Source organism: Manis pentadactyla, chromosome 7 (genome assembly GCF_030020395.1).
Source record: "Manis pentadactyla isolate mManPen7 chromosome 7, mManPen7.hap1, whole genome shotgun sequence".
NCBI lineage: Eukaryota > Metazoa > Chordata > Mammalia > Pholidota > Manidae > Manis > Manis pentadactyla.
This window is the reverse complement of record NC_080025.1, coordinates 136,847,389-136,866,542: the sequence shown is the minus strand read 5'-3', so window position 1 is coordinate 136,866,542 and position 19,154 is coordinate 136,847,389. Positions and strand designations below refer to the sequence as shown.

General features: G+C 44.8%; 1 protein-coding gene across 1 annotated transcript in view; it reads right to left on the bottom strand.

Moving 5' to 3' along the window:
* TMEM178B (transmembrane protein 178B) overlaps positions 1–19,154 on the bottom strand; it is a 339,668-nt gene that overhangs the window by 147,503 nt on the left and 173,011 nt on the right. The window lies entirely within an intron of this gene.

Here is a 19,154-nt window from a genome sequence, read left to right as displayed (position 1 = left end):
TAAGTGATATTTGCCCTACTCCAAGTAAAAAATTCTAAAAATCAGATAAAGCATTTATTCAAAGAAATAATGGCTAAAGGAAAACTTGAATAATTTTCTGAATCCACACACCTGAGTTCTCTCCCAAACTCACAGTAAATCAACTCAAGCCAACTTCAATATAGAGATACCCAAGATTTCCATGTTAAAATTGAAAGAAGAGAGGGGATGAGAACTTAACAGTCCAAGCAGGTTTATTGCTAACCTGAGAGGGCCCTCTCTGTCCTGGCCAGCAAAACAAAGGAAAGAGTCTCTAACAGGTCAAGAAGCTTTTTATGGCCAGGGCTTTGGTGGGCTCTTTGAGGGGAGGGGTCAGGGGAAAGGTGGGCTTGTGGCCTGCTGACGTGTCCTCTGGAGGATGCTTGTAGCCTAAGTAAGATGACACCTAGGTCTCTCTGAGACAGTGGGTGGGCTTATTTGAAAGGTGGTCCTCAGGTCCAGATTCTATCAAATACCCAATTTTTTATTGGATTTTCAGTCCCCATTCCCACCCTCAAACTGTTCTGTAAGGAAGGATGGCCAGCAATCATATTTTATGTTTATAGACTCAACATTCAATATATTTGTGCATTACTTCCTTAGGGAATGCCATATTGTAGGCCAAACAAATTTTTACTGCATGGATGGATGGATGGACATCCCATACCACCCCAGGTCGTGATTATACAGCAGTCACAACCACAAGTCTGAAAAAGAAAGCTTCCTAAACAGAATACGTTTTAACTACATTTAAAATAAATCTATAATTCCTTCCCCCCTAAAAAATCTAATGAAATTACTTCCTTAAAAAAAAAATCTAATAAAAATAAACGTTGGGCAGAAGATACATGCTTCTGGCATTTGGCACCTGTAGATGTTAGCAAGAGCCACATTCTACAGCTTTTGACAATCCTATTCAACCATCAGTTACTGTTTTTTAGTTGCTCAACATTCAACAAATCTAATAGTTTATCACTAATCCTTAACTGTTGGCAGAGACAGATGAACTTTAGTCTTATCCCTTGATTCTGGTAAAATGCTCTTTTCTAACTCACTCTGAATCATATCTTAGGATGAAACAACTCCTGGGACTGGGTTATGGCTCTGGAGTTGCCAATCAGTTTTGGGCCAAAAGCCTGAGTAGAACATATCTTCCTAAATCACACCAAAACTCTTTATCTTGGCATCCAATCATTCCTGGGCAGACATCCCAGGAATTTCAGCTCCAGGACCAAGGGTCATCTTGGCATTAAAAGTCCTCCCTGTGTCTCACTGGTACCAGTAGTTTTTCTACAGTTCCTGTGTTCTTGCCGCCTGCTAGTTGCTCAGACTAGCTAGACGCAGCCTCAGTCTGCCCTTCCAGTCTCCTCACCAGCTAGAGAAGGTCTGCGACTCTCACTGACACACCTGCAGCCAAGTGGGCCTGGCAGAAAAGGTAGGATTATATCCACGTAGGGCTTTTCTCTGCTCCAGCATGAAATCCTGTCATCTCTTTTTTCCCCAGGGAAGAAGGCAACCTCCCACTCTCCTCCTTAAAGAAGAAAAATTCTCCTCCCTATAGGCATCTCCACTAATAGCTGTGCTACTAGATGTTGCTTTTAAATACAATGTCACTTCTCAAAGCAGCCTAGGGAGCAAACCGAAACTTCTATCGCCTGCCTTGGACACAAACCGCTTTAATAACAGCTCCTCTGAACCAATTTCCACAAGACCTTTTCAGCTATACCTGAGATGAGCCTGAGTATCTAGCACCAAAGGCAGGATAGAGGACTAGTATCTGTCCGTGTGTCGGTCTACCCAGCATGCACAGAGTGTCATCTTGAACTGGAGGGAAGAGTAGGGAATGTCACTTCCAAAAATAAAGCGACATGAAATTGGAGACATCAGCCAGTTTTATAAACACACCAACTTCAGAAATGATTTTGAAGACACAAAGGAAAAACACATCTGCAGGGAGTTAGAAGCACAGAACTGCTGACTAAGAGTTTGTTGCTGCTTACTCAGCACTGTCCTCAGGACAGGCACTTGTCTAGAAACTCCAGCACAGCAGGGGTAATGCCTGCATTTTCGGCACATGGCACAGAGTACTTAGCAGGTGCTCAATAAATGCTCACCAATGGCAGAGGTGAGCATGCAGACATGTGGGGAAAAATGTGTAGTCTTACACACACACACAGAGCAGTCCAGAGGCAATTCTGGCCTTCCCAGAATTCGGGGTCCCCACAAAACCACGGCTCTAATTCTCTCATGATCACCAGTCAACTCTGATTTCAAAGTAGGTTGCCTGCACGCCTTCATAACTCCAAATTTCACCCTAGAAGGTGTATGTAACATATCTATCCCTAAAATCTTACGCTGATTTTACATCCGGTGTTTGTAGTTTGATTAATATCAATTTCCTTGTTGGAAAATGTGGTTAATCATTAAATCGAGGTCCTGGATTTGCTAAGCTGAAAGCCAGGTCCCGCCTCACTGGCCAGCCAGTCTCCCCTGTCCTTAATGTCCTTTATGCGTGAGCCATCAGGGCCAAGTCGTGCCTGAATTAGTTTGGCAGCTGCTGCATGCAGTCTTGCTATTTCCTTCCTTCTTTGGGGTTCAAACATGTGACCACTAGCAAGGATCCACCCTGAGCATAACTCACACAGCCTCATCAGGAAAGATGAGCCGACAACACGTCTTTAAAAACAAGGATCATATTAGTTATGTTTCATCTGTCAATTATATATAATCAAGCTCACAAACAATAAACAGTATTATTTTTTGGTGCGTAAAGTTTTATTTTTATATATTGATGGGAAGATGAGAGGGATGAACAGGTTAATAAATAATTATGTACAGGAAAAAACAGTTACTTTAAAAATAGATTTCCTTGATTAAAATAAAGTAAAAGTCCCAGGTAACCTTAAATCTCATTCTGCTTTCAAGTGCTGAGTAACTTCTACCTGCCGAGCTCTGTACTAGATAAAAGGGGACATGGAAAAAATGTACAGCTCATGCCTTCAAGAAGCTTATACTTGTGTCAGGGTATTAAAACATGCAGATGAAAAGAAAAAAACATTTTAAATCCAAAAATAAAATAGAAACATCAATAAAAGAAAACAGTGCAGAAGATACCAAAAAGCAGTATGTGTGTGATTAAAGTAAGTGCCGAATATTAGTCTTTAGCTGTTGGGGTTGAGGGCCCTTAAGGCTTGAATATTTACAAGAAGTTTCACTGAGAAAAGGAGATCCTAATCTAGACTGAAGAGGGGGTAAAGATTTGCAAGCAGGATTTGGAGACAGAGAAGGCCTTCTGGGCAAGGAAGCTAGCACAGTATGGGTGGGGGCAGGAATACCCTGGCATGTTCTGGGTACCCTGCTTGCCTGGAGGTATGGATCCACTGGCCAGGATTGGGAGTTCCTTAGTGATGTCCTCAAAATGGTGGAGTTTAGGCTGTTTCTAATGGTAAAGTGTTTGGTAAAACTCTTTACCATAAAATGGCAAAGCTATGAATGGTAAAGCAGAGGATGTGGGAGAAGAAAGCAGTGTTCCCAGACGATGAATCTGACAGAGGTGTAGAGAATCAACTGGAGCTGGGCAGAGGCCGGTGGCAAGGAGATCAGCCCACAAGCAAGAGCAAAACTTCAAGTGTAACCAGACAAAGACACTGGTGTGAGCATCTAGGAAAAGTGGGGAAATAGGAGAGCCGCTGATGGAGACAAAGGGCAGTTGGAGGGTTGGGGGGAAGCAACATCAGACGGTGGCATGATGGCCACAGCAGCAGCATTGCTGAGCAGCAGGAAAGAACAAGGAAGCCTGAGAAAAGGGCACAGGGCCTGAGCCAACCAGCTCCTCGGAGAGCATCACCTCAGCAGACTGGACAGCACCAAAGCCAGATCACAGGGGGGTGATGGCGAGATGGGAATGGACACGTGGTAGAAGGAAATGATGAATATGAGTAACACATGGTCACTAACACAGCCATGAATGCAGGACAGCGGCACAGCCACCAGGGTCCCATCCCTGCCCCACCAGGATAACACTTTTCTTCTCCAAGAGACTATGGACATCCTGCAGCAAAGAGCTTGTCTCATCTATTCCTCCCAAATCTTGCAGGAGAAAACCATCCCATGGCACCAATGATGTGCATGAGCCTGAAACCTGTCATTCTGAGAGCTGAGGCCATCTGGCTGCTCTTCCTGCCCTGCAATGTTGATTCCAGCTGGCAGGGGTTAAACATTTCCAAGAAGTGAGGACAGAAGGAATCTTTTGGGTTTCCAGGCGAGAAGCTATGGCTGTTGCAACTAAATGAAAGAGATGTCAGGTGGTGGGGATACTCAACTGAGGCGGAGCGGAAGCGGCTGCACCACAGGCAGCCAGAAGTTTTTGCTTTGTTTGCTTTCAGCTCATTGCTCTCAGATCTCGCCGGAATCATTTAGTGGAAGCTCTATCTGGTTCCTGTCTGCTCCCTCTCAGGAACTGGATTTAAATCAGTGATTTTTGCACTTATGGATTTCCTTGTCTCATCAGGGAGCTCCTAAGCCAAGTGTGCCTCCACATCTTTCTGAAGTAAGATCCTCCCTCTGAAAGCACAACAACATCACTAATGCAGAAAGTGCAAATGCATACTTTTAAAAAAGCATAAAAATATGACCAGAATGCCTGTATTTGTCCAACGAAAGCCACAGTTGCATTGTGCTTTCAGGACCGTGTCAACAAGCAGAGTGAACTTGGCAGTAACATCTTTAACTATGGCGGGCAGTAGAAGCACAGAGAAGGAGAGAATTTCAGCAAAAGTCACACTGGATTTGGGCAAAGACTTCCTTAGTATTCGTATTAATGAGTTGTATTAATGCACTAGTTCTACTAAAGATCCATAAAGTTTCCTTGAAAGACAATGTCTGTGGTTCATTTCCATAAATTAGCAGTAGGTGTGGGGGACATTAGGAAAGCTTTTAACGAAGCTGTGAGTGATGGTGTCCCAGGCAGGATTCAATTCTATGAAGTGAAAGGCGACAGGTAACACAGGGAAGGGCGGGAGGCACATGGGCAAGAAAGAGCCAGACTTGAAGGTGAGCCCAGAGCACGGATGCCCACTCAGCCAAGAACCGGGGTGAGATATCATGCTGTTCCCACTTCTTTTGACTTTTAAAGAAAATGACTGGATAAATGGATAAAAGACACGGCTTCACTTAGGCTTCTCTCTCAAAGTAGCTGGCCCAAATTTAGACATCTATTGCTTGAAGCTTTAAAATGCTTATCTGGAAAGAACTCATACCCTTCTGACCAGCCTGTTGTGTCTTTTGTTAATTAAAAATAATACAATTAAAAGCCAATTCTGTTTAATTGAGATATTGGAGAAGTTTCTCTTTAAAAAGCTTCCATCTTTAGGAAGCAGTTTCTCTTTAAAAGGCTTTAGGAACTACATTTGCCACCCTGCATGGACCCCCAGGAGAGGCTTTACATTCTGCTTAGTTGTTGCCCTACATGATCTGCAGGTGCATTTTCTTATGAATGCAAATCATAGAAGCAAATTTAGAAGCTGTTTTGGAATATGTGACCTTTGGAGATTGAATTTGCAAGCTGAAGACTGGGAAGGTTATTTATAAAATTCTTATACTTGAAGAATGTTCGGAGACTCTGGTCTCCCAAATGACCTCTCAGGACCTTTAAAATATCTGGGAGTTAGAGCTTTATTTCCCAGCTCAAAGATCAGAATGCTGTCTTCCCTATTTTAGTTTTCCTTGGGAAAACTAGTGCTTACTTACACATTCTCAGCCACAGGAACATCTTCGCGTTTACTCAAAGTTCCTCACAGAGATGTGAATCCATTTCTTCTAACCCTATCCTTTCTTAAAGCAGAGTTTATAAGCACCTTAGGAAACTCACTAAATAAGGAATCCTGGGAGAAGAGCAAGTTGGGTTGGGGAGGGGAGAGAGGATGATGCATTTGGGTCATGCTCCATTTGAGATCAGACATCCAAACTATGAGGCAAATACATTCACCTCAATTCAGAAGAGAGTCCAGGTTGGAGATACACATGGAGAGGCAGCGTCCTAGGCATGTGGGTGGTACCTGAATAGGTCACCTAGGGAGAGTTTATAGAGTAGAAAGAAGAGGGTGCAAGGCTCAATCTCGAGGCATGGATGGCAGAAGAGTGCAGAAGACCCCACCTGAGAGAGAAGAAAGAAAATCAGGAGAGGATGTTGCCGTAGGATCTGAGGGAATTTGGCGCTTCAAGAAAGAGGAAACACAGACAATGTCAAAAGCAGCAGAGAAGGTAAACAAGAAAGGAAATGAGATTTGACAACTGGAGAGTCCTTGGTGACCTTGGCTACAGCAATACGAGTTTTTTAGCCAACTGATCCCACATCAAGCCACCCCACTTCCCCCATCAAGAACAGCTGTCGTTCTCTCTCAACCTCGGTTCCTGACGGCATGTAAATCGTGTGGTTCCACACACCATGTGCGGACTCATAGTGTGGCCCTCAGCATCCGGCTGTCACGGCCTCTTCTCCCTCTGAAATCTCACCCCCACGTGCTGTCGCTCTCCCAGGTTCCCCTTTCTTGTCCACTCTCTCTCTTCAGAATCTCTGCCAGCTCAAGATGCCTTCTGACGACTGCCCAGATCTGGTCCTCACACTCATCTCAGGTCTTTTCAAAACTATCCCACTTCAGAGAAGTGACACGTGGAATACACCAACCATGGAGTTTCAAGCTTAAATGACCAAAATCAAACCAGAAAAATAAAATACTTTCCTAAGCATAAAACGGTGGCAAATCACAAAGGAAAGAATCAATAGATTTGACCATATAATCTAAAGTAGCAAATAAAACCAAATCAATTATAATATAAAAATTCATGTTTCAAAGTGAGAAACACATTTGTAGCAAATACATAACACTAATATCCTGAATTTATATTTTTAAAACTCTAATAAGTTAATTAGAAAACCAATAACAACCCAACTGTATAAAGAACAGCAGTCAATACACAAAGCACCCAGACATAAATAGGTAATGATATAGAAGAAAATTTCTAATGACCAAATAATTTAAAACTAAAATAAAATCCTTTTTTTTTTTGCTTATTAAATTAGCCCCTTAAAGATAATGCTCAGTTATGCTAAGAGTTTAGAGAAATAAGTAGTTGCATAAACTTCTCATGGGGAGTGACACAATAATCCCATTTCTCTGAATCAATCCCAAAAATGTGATGCAGATAAAATCTATGTGCAAATATATTAAGTGTAGCATTACTTGTAGTAGCCCAAATTTGTAAGTAACTTAATACACTGTAGAGGACTGATAAATTATAGACTTCTTAATTATATGCTCAATATTTTCACATAGATGCAAAAAGGGAAAAGATTTAACCTATGAAGAACATGTAATAATCAACAATGAATCTATAAAAAAATGGCCAAACATGGACAAGCAAGCACATACAGATAACAATCAAACATTTTTTAGTTTATCATAAAGTAATGAAACAAGATAAAAATATCTATAATTCATCACACTGGAAAATATGTAAGTATATGTAATATAACCATATTAAGAATACCTACATATGAGTAAGTATAAGAAAAGGACTATAAGAATATTCAATAAAATGCTGGCAACAGTCATTTCTAGGTACTGAGATTATCAGAGATTTTTATTTTCTTCTTAGTGCTTTATATTATCTAGATTTCTACAATTAACATATATTTCTTTTGTAATGAGAGAGATGTTTCAAATCATGTAGAATCATGAGAGATTTTTCAAAACATGTAGAATCATGTTTTCTACAATATAGTGGTCAGAATGGAAAGTGTACATGCTATAATGTTAAAGAGCAAAAAGCAGAAATGAGATAACATGTAAAACAATTTGATCCACTTTGGTATGTATACATTATGTGCAGGAAAAATAATAGAAGGAGATCCACCATATGAAGCTTTGAGTAAATATCTCAGTTTTGGGAATATGGGTGATTTATTTTCTTCCTTAATTTTTCTGTATTTTCAAAGTTATTTTATAATGAAAATGTATTATTGTTACAATTGTAAAAAATAAAACATGTGAGTCAAAAAGCTTTACTCTTCTGTCTGCAAAATAAAGCCTCTCCCACTTCAAGCTGAAGCTCCGGGTGTCCTTCCTCTAGAAAATTAACATGATCCATTTTCTCAATCATTCCCCAGAGCACTTGATAATCAGGATGTCTTCGTGCCATGTCTGTTTTACTTTTGTGCTTTTGGTCTGATCTGTAATGGTCTATCATGGGACGGATATATGACAGAGGGAGCCAGTTACAATGGAGGTTGTCATTCAGGAGCCAGCGTCCTGGCCCCTACCGCCCCCAGCCCATCCCCCAGCCTCAGGCGGGCCACACAGCCTCTTTGAGACTGGGCTTAATCACCCTGAGAATAACAAGGCTGGGCTGGAGGCATGGTTTGCGTGTTGCTCTCTTCAGAGGGCCGCTGGAGGGCACAGGGGAGATGGGGTGGGGGTGGGGGGTCTGAGGCCAAGTCCCACCCTCAACTAGAGCAGCTCCGCATTTACCCGCTTTTCGTCTTGGGGTCCTACATAAAAGAGCACTGGAAAAAAGGCTCTGCTTGCTTAAAAATGTTTAAGAAACACGTTTCCAACTTTCTGCCTCCCTCTCCCAACCCTACCTGTTACAAATTGAATTTTTTCATCTGAAAGTATCGACTGCGAGTCTGAGAAGTTAGAATGATTTCCTTCAGCTGGAAATCTTAATATGGCGGGTGAAAACATGGGTTTCATAATCTGAGATTCTGAATTTGAGTTTTGGCCCTTCCCCTGTGGGACGTTTATGTGATATGCTGAGGCTGAATAAACTTGCAAGAATAAATTAAATTAATAATGTTTGATTTTTCAAAGCTAATTAAGGATAGCACAAGATAGACATACTTGTGTCATGTCGGAGCACCTTTCCTGAATACAGAATTTCCTTCTGGCTACTCATAACATGAACCTCTACCTTCAGGACCCGTATGTGTGAACACAGCCACAAAACATCCACCTTCTCCTTCCCTCAAGCAAAGGGCATCCCTCCGTGAAGGCCCCTCCCACGCATGTCTTCTAAAGAGCACAGGTAATGACTGAATACCGATGAGCAAATGAAAGATGATTTTGCCTCTGGCTCATGCTTGACATCTTCATTCTTCCTGATTGGGACTCAGCTGGCCTTTTCGCTAGAAGGGATGAGGCTACGTGAATGACATCAACCGCAGCCAAGAATCTAGTCTGTGAATTCAACTCTGTCTGCTTCAATAGATTGAATATATCCAGCACCTACTATGTGTAAAGTACCTGCCAGATGCCACAAAGGATACAGATCCACAGGAAATAGTCCATGCCCTCAAAATTCTTCCAAGAAACCAGGTAGGATAACCCAAGTACACACATGTCTGTATCACTCGGCAGAAAATGAGGAGTACAGTGAGAGAGAAGCAGGAACACAAAGAGCCCGTCTAATGGGAGAGCATCAGGAGAAACAGCAAGGAGGTCGGGGCACCTATGATAATTGAGAAATGGGTAAGATTTAGACCTAAGCCAGGCATCACTGTAGGAGAAAACAGGTACATAAAAAAAAACACAGGGCATGTCTACAGTAGCAAGTGACGCATTTACTAGAGTAACAGTGTCTACTCACTAGGTGGTTACGAGAACCGAATGAGCTGATATGTATAAAGCGCTTAGCACCGTGCTCAGCACAGTGTTCTGTGACCACTAGCTGCTTACTTATTGCTCTTGCTTTATCACCACTGCTATTTTTACTAGTAACAGCTATTGCTACTCCTTCTGTTTCAGGAGCAGAGAAGTGATTGTAGAACATGTGACTGGAAAAGTGATTTCTGATCACAGTGTGGAGAGCCTAAATGCCACAGACCATAAAATATTTTTGACAGAGCAGATGTGATCTGAGTTTTATTTTAGGAACATTCAGGCAATAGTATAGGATAGAGTGGAAAGAAATAGAAGGTAGGAATACCAGTAAGAAATTATTCTTATCATCTATTGAAAAAGTTAATGGGAATCAGGACCAGGGCAGTACACATGGTGTGGAAAGGCTTGGCCCTAAGAAGTTCTGAGCAAACAGATGTCAAATGAACAAAAGGAGGGGGTGGACACTACAGACCCTAGAAAAGCAGAAGTCATGGGGCCCAGCAACACGTTAGATATGTTAAGTAAGAAGTGAGGTGTTGAAAGAGTGGGGCCGGGGGCAACAGGAGAGCTGGGGTGCCACAGGATGGGCAGGAGACGGGTGGAAAGGGGAGGGAAGGTGATGGAGAGCCTGCCAAGTTCGGTGCCGGAGCGACCCCCAGAGGAACTGCCCAACAGCGAGAGGGAAGCAGGTCTGGAGATGCCAGAGTTGGGACTGGTGATACAGAACTCAGAACCACTTCGACAGCGGTCACGGTGGCAGAAGCCAAGAGGTGGATGCGAGCCCTGAAGAAGAGTGGGCAAGAAAAGCCAGCTCAGGATAGAACCCTCTCTGGGGGTGTCCCCACGCGGTGGGCAGAAGATGGGAACGAGGATGGGGGAGGCACACAGAGCCAGTGAGGCAAATGCACTGCCATCTTCTCAAAAGAAAACAGAACTGGTGCAGAAGAACAGAGTCCTTGCACCCTGTGCCCACTCTTCCCGCCCACCACCAATCATGGATTCCTTCCACCCTCCTCTACCTCCATCTGTCATCACCACTACACAGAGGACATAAGATTTGCATAGGTGGCAAGACAAAGAGGAGAAATGGTGGCCCTTTTTAAAAAACTGAATCAGTTAATGGCCACATAATGTAGCTCACTGGTCTGAACTAATGGCAGTTACCTTAAGCCCTAGATATTTAGATTTTGCAATGAACACCAGTCCCTGTGGTACTGACAAAAGAACATGGAAATCTGAATCCAAAAACCTGTTTCTACTACTTACTGGCTGTGTGATTTAAGACAAGTCACCAAACCTCTCTGGGCCTCGTTTCTATCCACAAAATGGAGACAATGATGATACCTACACCTCTTATGGTTATTGTAAGGATTAAATGAAGAATATATATACATATAGCAACTTTTATTTATTACTTATTTGAAAGGAGGCCTTGCAAATAAACATTCTCCCCCATTTTTGGAAGAACATCACATTCTTCACCCCCAAGACTTTCAGTGTCTTTGACCCCATCACATGATGGTGATTGCTAGAGGCAAAAAGTAGGAAGCATTGATCCAAAAAAAAGCTCTCAGCCAAAGATTGGTTGCACATCTTGTATCCTGGGGAAAACATCAGCAAGGCAGCCTGGGACTCACCTTTGAATCACTGAGTCTCCCTTGGAGTTGCAGGTGATAATTTACGGCAGCGCCCAGACACACACTCATCAGGCTTGGGGAGGCCATCTCTGGAGGGTGGGTCCTGCCCACGCAGCAGAGCACTGGCTGCTCATGCGGACCACACTCCCCTAGCAGGCACCTGGCACAGATGGGCCTGGACAGGTTCTAAATCTCCCCATAACCGGAGTACAATTGTCAGAGCTTACCCTCCAGAGCTATCCATGGAAGATATGGCAGACATGGTATTCGGCCTCGTACCTTCTGGAGGCTACAAGAATCCTGTTAGCACAGGCGATAATTCCAACTAGACACATTTCCAATCCCACAGAAAAGCTACAAGGCTACATGAGAGAAGCGGAGGAGGGATACCATTGGCAAAGACAAGCTAACATCTCCACAACGTGGCATATACATCTGAAGAGCCGCCCAGCTCCTGGTGGGAGGGAACAGCACTGAAAAAATATGCGATCCCTGGAGGAAGAACCTAGTTGCAAACTGGTTAGCCATTTAAATGGGCAAATTACCCAAGACATAATTAGGGCCACAGTACCCCCCCTGGAACTCCTGTATGTGAATTAATGGACCCTTCTCGGTGAGCTAGGCTAGCACTAATAGCATTTTCTTTCCCTTAGACCGTTTAAATCATTAATCCTTTTCCAAGATGGCATTTGTGTTTGCGTCTTCTGTGCCCAGAGGTCAAGTCTCTAGCAGGCTGCCTTTTGCTCTCTGGCAAGTAATGCTGGGCATCCATCAGGACAGAGAGGATCTTCTGGTTCTACGTACATAGTGTTCCCAGAGGTAGTCAGCACTAATCGAAGGAGCAGTGGGCTGGGAGAGTAAGCAAGCTTCGTTGGTACCTTGTGGCCTGCCAGGACTGTGTGTGTGTTGGGGTGGGGGGACAGTAAAATATACAAGACATAAAATTCACCATCCTAACCATTTTCAAGCGTACAGTTCAGTGGCATTCAGTACTTTCACACTGTTGTGCAAACATCACCAGCATCCATCTCCAGAGCTTGTCCACCTTCCCCAGCGGCAACTCCATACCCAGTAAACAACCACTCCCTCAGCCCTGGCAACCATACCAGCCAAGACCTTTAACTGGACCAGCCTCAGGTTCTTCATCTGAAAAATGTATACTGTAATCACAGCGTTGGACCTAGGAGCCATTTGAGTGCCAACTGGATTGATTTCCTTCAGCTCAGCCCCCCTGGAACCCCCTTGAATTCTCTTCCTGGGTGGGTGCTTACAGCCAACTCCGGGGCAGCTGGATTTGGAAGACATCTGGGAATGTACTTCAGTCCCACATACCATGGGAGAAGGGGCCAACACTTCCATCAGCGCGGAGTAGAGTTGTTCCTAACCTTTCCACCCACCTACAAAACACTGCTCTTGGCATAATTAAACACACTCAGCCCAAGGTTAGAAAACCACGCACAACAGGAACAATCTAAATATAAGTCCCCATTTGGTTTTTATTTTCGCTGCTACCTTTCTGGTCCTGGACAAAAAGACAAGAAAGTGTAGCTGGCTTAGATTACTCATTGCTATCTCCTCTAAGGGAAAAAAAATTACATATCACCCACCCACCAGTGAACTACACATATGTGAAACGACTATCTTCTTAAAGAAAAGAAAAATAAGTCCCTATTCGAATTAAGAATCTCACTTTTGGCAGAAGAGCCATTTTCCACTTTATATATTGTGCGTGTTTATTAGGGTTTAACAAAGAGGAGAAATTTCATGTAATTAGTCACCGGAGGATACCCACACAACCCCATAAATATAACAGAGGCATATTGACAGCGGCATAAAAGGAAACACTAATTAAATCCCAATTTCCTCCAAATACTGCCAGATCTTTCAGGTACAAGCTCATTTCCCTGGTTGTTGAACATTTACTCAGAAGTGCCCAGATTTCAGAGCCAGTGCTTCAGAATTCTGAAGAGTCTGGAACAAAGCACCTCAGGAACAGTTACAGGTGCTCCTCCACAAACAGGATGCACCTGGCCCAGCCCAGGAAAGAACAGAGCCAAAGAGAGATGAGAATAAGCACTTAGTCAAGAGAATGGACAGGGACAGCTGAAGAATTTTCTGGAAACATAAAAACATAAGACAAGAACTGTGGATTTGAAAAAATAAAATTAAGGAGTGGACTTGGTTCTCTATTTATCACATTAACTTGTTTGCAAAGCACTTCCCTCCATTTGGTGCTAGCAAAGCTCAATTCATCCCAGTTCCCATTCTGATGACCATAAATCCCAAGTCAGTAAGATACACCTACTGGAGACTCACTGACATTCATTCAAGAAGCTTTAAAGTAAACTCCTGGAAAATTCTACCCAATTTTAGTCTGCCCATATTATGACTCTAGATCTTTCCTCCCAGCTTCACTGTTCCTTTAGAGTTCTTATTAAAGCAAAGTTTTATAAAGGCTGCCTTGGGTTGAAAAGAAGGGGAGGGGATTGTGCCGTGTGTTTTGAGTGGCATCAGAGATCCCCTGTCCTACTGATGTCAATCCCAAGGCACCACATGAGTTCCAGAAAGTCCACTGGTATCAATTCCTACCACTGCAAGTGTGGATTAAGAGCAGGGGCTCCAGAGGTAGATGGTGTGGGCTCTGCTATTTAGGAGCTGTGTCAGTTACATTCTCAACCTCTGTTAGGGACAGTCACAGCACCGCCGACATGGGCTTGTTGTGAGACTGAGACAGGACAATACATACACATCCCATGGCGAAGGTCATTATAACAGGATCAGCTCCTATTTTTCCTTTTAAGCCAGTCATTCTCAACAACCCTATGACATGCTGTGACGTGCAAGTAAATGGAAAGAAGCAGATGGCGAGGATCCCGCTGTAAGCTTCCTCTCAGGATAATGCTCTAGGTGTGCAAGTCACCACCGTAACACGCATTTGTTGACTAATTAAGAGACCTTGCTTCTTGACAGGAGAGAACCTAGAGCAAGACAAGGCTGTGGGGTGAGGTGCGGGAGATCCACCTGAAGGAAGAGAAGAGGTAGTAGGAAGCAGTGCAGAGGAAACACACTGAAAGGTCGGCCAGCGTGCGCTGTGGTGATGCAAGACGTTACCACTGGGGGAAACTGAGTGAAGGGCATGCAGAATCTTCCCATGAATCTAAAATCATCTCAAGATAAAAAGTTTAAAAAAAGAAACCTGCTGGAATGTCCAGGTCCTTAAAGTTCTATTAAAATGAATCTGGGCGCCATCAGCAAGCTGGTTCTTCCTCTCTGCGCCAGGGCTTCCTGAGAGCAGAAACGATGTCTTTTCATCTCTGCATCCCCAGCTAGCGCTGTACCTGACACACAGCAGACTCACAATAAATGTGACATCAGTGCATGAAAGAATTAATCCTCTTTCCCCAGCCCTCGCCCCTGGAGACCAGCTGGAAGTAGTCCTTCCCCTTTGGCTCCAGGGCAATCATTCAGGATTTTGGTGCATTTCATCTTTCTCTGTGTCTTTGGAAACCTCAACTAGGAGAGACATGTGCGCGCTGCAGTCGGCTGTAGCCACCCTGCCAAGAAAGGTTAACGGGAATGCAAACGAGCCACCATTATCATCAGGAGGTTAATGGTAACAGGGCTGTGGCTGGACCATCTTCAGATTTCTGGAAATGTGGGACAAAGGTGAGCTGCTCCTCTGAGCTGGTATTCCCTCTCTGCTCTTCCGCCTGCCTCCGGTTTGGCAGCTAAAACGCCTGCTCTAATTTCATTCTCTGCTCTTGGCCGTGTGCTTTGTGAATTGCCTCTCTTGACACAAGATGAAGTGAATGAGCAGAGGAATTGGCCCCCTGCAGAAACCAAAGGCAAAGCCAAGTCTGTTTGCTAAGAAAACACTCCCTGCTCACCAACCACAGCTCGACAGGTACTTGCTCCTGTTTGCCTCTTCTTAGTGCCTCATAATAATCCTTGAGCATCTGGGACCTGCCAGACCCGGAGCTAAATGCACTCACTAAAAAGGAGACCAGACATCCTCTGGGGGCGGGGGTGGTGGTGGCGCTTCAGAGCAGGCCCCAACGGTACTGCGCAGAGAAGCCAGGGGAAATGAAATGCCGGATGGCACCCGCTGGATCCGAGGCTTCAGGCTGCAGCTGCCCTCTCTCCTGGTCCCATACCACAGGTCCCCTCTCCTCCGTCCTGCACTTCCCAAGCTCAACACCTAACTTTAAGTCCCCTAACTGAGCCAGGGGGCTGCCAAGATTCATCCATCAAGGGCCCCAAATCTCCCATGTTCCGATACTCCCCCATACCTGTCGTTTAGGTTTCTAGAATCTAGATGCCTTCTTCCCCCACATCCAGCAGCAAAGTAAGCACACAGGCATAGACACCCATCGGTCTGAGCAGCTCCCAGGTGGGCAGCTCCTTCATGTCAAAGGACCCCACTAAAGGGAAGGACACCTCTCACCGTATTATCCAGTTCTGGGTCAAGGACAGCAGGCCCCAACAGTCCATCTATCTAGTGACACTAAAACCACAGAATTACATGTGCAAGCCTAGCGCCATCAAACTGTCTTAGATTGAAAAGGGCCCATGTTTGACTGATGTTCTATTCGCAGATGATGCTCCACAGCATGGCGAGGGTCCATCCACCAGGGTTTAGAACTAAACGGATTTCTACAAGAGATTCTCCATAATTCTCTATAGGAGAGAAACAGGAATAAAATGAATGAAGTTCAAGATTCATTTTCTCTTTTCTGTATTTGCTCAAGGAGTCTGAACCCCAGTGGGAGAGGACAAGGAAAGCCTCTGTCCCTCCAGAAACCAAGCTGGTTTCTGCTGTCAGGTTGTTGCTGGGCAGCTGCATCTGGGGAGGTCTCTCCCTGCGCACTAGGTGAAGCACGAGGAGAAACCTCAACCTGGCTGGGGGAGGGTTCTTGACTCTGGGTGAGAAAGAATTCTCGAGCAGGTCAGATGAGTGTAGGTAAGGAAGGAATTCATTAAAGCAAGAGCAGCAGGGATGGCAGCTGCCGTGCAGGCAGTAAAAAACAGGAACGTGCAGAGGGAAAGAGGGAAAGTTCTCGGCCTAGGGCAGATTCCCTTGCTAACTCCTGAAACCAGGGTCACCCATCTTCCTGTGTCTGCTTGGATCTGCACTGCGTGGGGTCTATCCCCGACCACTCCAGGATTTGGGGGAGCCACAGAGCACAGGATGGAGTGAGATTATGTTCTGAGAACTTCCCAAAGAAAGGAGATTTTCCGGCAGGCTACTGAGAGCAGATCGCACGGTGGCAGTTTGGTCCAGGTCACCCAGGTGATGGAAACCTGCAGGTCCAAATCTGAGCTCTTAGCAGTCCCTTCCTACTTAATAGGAGTAAAGCAGAGACAGAGTGAAGACTTGGGAATAAAATGAAATAGCAAAGAGACAAGCTGCAATAATCTAAGCAGTGAGAAAGCTTTATTTGAAAGTAAGCACTTAAAGAAAGGAAAGTGTGGGCATCCTCAGAGAGGAGGCGTCATAAAGTTTGGGGATTCTGTCTTTCAGGAATGGAGCAAAGGGCGGGGGAGGGTGTTGTTATTGGGCGTAGGCTTGACATGTGGTCTCAAGGTGCTTATCTCTGCTTAGAGACACCATGTCTCCCTTCCTTTACTATCAGTCCTCCAGCTAATTCTGCTAAATAAACCCAACACAAGGGATTTATTTATCCTGTTCTTCTCCAAGATAGTGGTTACCCTCAAGCAGTGGGGACACAGCAGTTAAAACTGCCTGCCCTGCCTTAAGGTAGGCTGTTGGGTTATTGTCTGATTACCAGAGAATATGTTAGGAATCTTACTTCTCAACTCTCTACTTTTTAAAATGGAATCTTAACCTTAAGATGTGGTCCCTCCTGTTCTTACTGTACTGTTTATATCTCAGCATTTTCCATCATAGGCGAGAAAAGTTAATCATGATGCTTGTCCCATGTCTCTGCCCCACCTCAAGGTGGGGGCTGAGGGGACTGGGTGTGCAGGGAAGGAGTGTTCATCTGAGCTTGTTATCCCCACTTACAAGGCATTTAATTGGGAGTCTTTGTTTAAACACCTTTGAAAGCTGCAACAAGAGAGAAGGGGTTGCTGAGCCTGAACGCAAGCAGTGTTCTCTTTCAACGGCCTCTTGTTTCTTCCTGTTAAGTACAAAGGTACTTTATGCAGGAGGATTAGTCACGTGCCAGCCAGGCCTTTGGGTACCAGAGGCTGTCAAAGAGATGGTCTCCTGATGATTCTTGCTTTGGGTCTGAGATCCTAAGCCTCAGAAAAATGTCCTAACTCCTCTCAGAAGGGCGATGTTCCCATTTCTAGGTTCCAGCAGCTGAGATCAGCAGTGGCGGAAGGAGGCTGGGAATCCTGAAACTATACCTCTATTATTGGTAATCATTACAATTAACATTTGTAAACCACTTTTGCAGTTTCCTACTGACCCTGGTCTTTACAGCACCCTAGGAGGCGGGCAAGAACCAGGACCCACAGTTGACAGACAGAAGTGAATCTGCTCAAGGTCTCTCAGCTACCAGGTGGCAAACTCAGGACTCATATCCAGGACTCCAGATCCAAATTCTTTGCCCCTTCCATGGCCATGCAGCCTCCTTCTATTGACCTCATAAGCTCAGGGGTTAGAAATGTCAAACAGAAGAAACTGAGTTGCTCTCCTTTGCTAATTTCCAGATCAAAAGATCAAGAAAGAAATAACATTACACCTCATGCTCTTTCGGATGTCCTGCATTTGTGATAGAAAAAAATGAGATGCTATTATTGTAGAATCATAAAGACTTTCTGCTCGCTCTCTGCACAGTGCTAGTTACCGGTACGTAACCTAAAACCTTCCTGCTGTTAACAAATAAAACTCCCTCCTGCGCCCTCCCAGTAGTAAATCTGAAAGTCACCAAGAGAACCTTAATTGCCTGTGCGCAACACCATCTAGCTGTGGTGGTGAGCGTGCAGCCAGAGGCTGCGTCTGCGAGGCTGACATTCTTGTCTCTACCATGGTCTCACCTTCTTCGCCTCCTTCCCATTTCCACGGGTGGTACCCCACTCTTTGCCACCATCCCACCTCACCCTCACAATTCTGGGGCTGCACATGAAGCTGTTGTGCCTTAACTCCTTAGCACTCCATCTCCGGAGGGCATTTTTTGCCCAGAAAAACAAACACCACCACCGCCAAGGTAGTCAGGGGTCTTAAGAGTCAAGGAGATTGTTCTAAATGAAGGAGTTGCCAAAGACCATAACTCCTAGTGAGCTGTAGGCCCCAGGCGAGGGAGGAGAAGGCAATGGAAATGAGTGAACACCTGGAAAATGCTTACATCTGGCCACGCCCTGCAGACAAGCTCCAGGTCAGTCCCGATAAAACAGACCAAACTCAGGTCTGTTGTGGGCACCGGCTTCAGTTTACAATCTCTGCAGCCATTGCAAGTTTGATTCATCTCTGAATCCCTCATGAGGCCCCCTCTCCAGCTAAGAGAGAGCTGGGCTCTCCCCAGTCTTGCCTCCAAAGGCAAAGCCCTCTCTGGGGCTGAGGTGGCCCTGCAGTTCTCTATTATATTTTCATTTCACAGGACCCTTTCGCCATGACCCTGGCAATCTCAGCACTTCAGGCTCAACTCTTCCCCAGAGTAGTGGCCAGAGAAGTCAATAAACAGAAGATCTGAAAGCAAACTTGAGGGCAGAGGGGGTATTTAAAGATGAAATATGGAAAAGAAGCCAGAAAGGACATTGGTTCGTTAGTGATGCGAGAACACAGGAAGCCAGTGACTCTCAGGGCGCGTGCCGGCTGCCCTCTTGTTTTTCTGCCGGAGGATATGGGTTTGCAAGCGCGAGCTCACTCCTCAGC